Source organism: Austrofundulus limnaeus, unplaced genomic scaffold, assembly GCF_001266775.1.
Source record: "Austrofundulus limnaeus strain Quisiro unplaced genomic scaffold, Austrofundulus_limnaeus-1.0 Scaffold302, whole genome shotgun sequence".
Lineage (NCBI taxonomy): Eukaryota > Metazoa > Chordata > Actinopteri > Cyprinodontiformes > Rivulidae > Austrofundulus > Austrofundulus limnaeus.
In genome coordinates this window covers 756,462-757,666 of record NW_013952704.1, presented here as the reverse complement: position 1 = coordinate 757,666, position 1,205 = coordinate 756,462, and the positions used below count along the sequence as shown (strand labels likewise).

The 1,205-nt window shown below is 35.3% G+C and overlaps 1 protein-coding gene across 1 annotated transcript in view; it reads left to right on the top strand.

Annotated features, from left to right (window-relative positions):
* The window catches only part of zbtb41 (zinc finger and BTB domain containing 41), a gene marked incomplete in the record, with an annotated part of 29,182 nt that overhangs the window by 20,771 nt on the left and 7,206 nt on the right, over nucleotides 1-1,205 (top strand).

The window sequence follows — 1,205 nt, the reverse complement described above, 5'->3', positions numbered from 1 at the left end:
TAAAAGTGACAAAAACAGACAAAGTTATTGTATTGCAGTGATTAATTTTACCTATATGCAGAAAATTTTACATCCCATCATGGATCACATATTGATCAGATGCTGCTGCTGACTGATCCATGATGTGATGTAAATGTAACATTTGCTACATATAGGTAAAATTAATCACTGCAATAAAATAACTTTCTTTTGTGTGACACAAAAATCTGAATTATGGAAAGTGAAAGTAGTCAAATTTTTTAATAAACCAAAACACAGTTTCAAAGCAAATTAATTCAAATTCAAAACTTTAAATTCAGTTTCAAATCATTAAATTCAGTTTCAATTTAGTGAAATTAATTTTCTAACCAATGCATTTAATGCATTTAATTTTAAGTTATGCACATACATATTCAATCTGAGCAATTCAAATTCAATTCCTGCTCGCACAAGATTTACCCCATAGTTCTGGTCCAATTGTCCACAGGTGTTCTGGTCCACACCTCCTGAACAAACAGCTCCAGCTGTCTCTGGTCTGAAGGAGTCCTCCACCAGATGTTTCAGCTCTTTCCACAGATGTTGAGCAGGATGTAGATCAGGACTCAGAAGACCACTTCAGAACAGTCCATGTTTGGTTCTGGCCTATTCTTAGGTGTTTTTAGCTGTTTTGGGTCATTACCCTGTTAGACTCATGACCTGAAACTGAGACCAAACTTTCTGACACTGAGCACCACATTTAGCTTCAGAAAGCCTTGATAGTCTTGAGATTTCATTGTACACTGCACAGATTCAAGACACCATGTTTCACTTTTTTCTCACTGGAGCTTTMTGGATTCTTAATATGTATTTTTTGCAAAATCCAGTCTAACTTTTTATAAGTTGGTTTCAACAGGTGTCTTCTTTGGCTGCGCTTCAACCTAAATAGTTACCAAAACTAATGACCTTTGACCTCAGAGTTTACCTCTCATCTCTTTAGAAGTTGTTCTGGTCTCTTTGGTTACCATTTGTATTATCAGTCTCTTCAGTTTATCATCATGTGTCCTCTTGTGGACACTTCCAGGGAGGTTGTCTCCTATGGAGAGCAGTTTCATTCAAAATACAATCAATCAATCAATCAATCAATCAATCAATTAACCAACCAACCAACCAACCAACCAACCAACCAACCAACCAACCAACCAACCAACCAAGTAATTAATAAAGTAATTAATAAAGTATTAATAAAT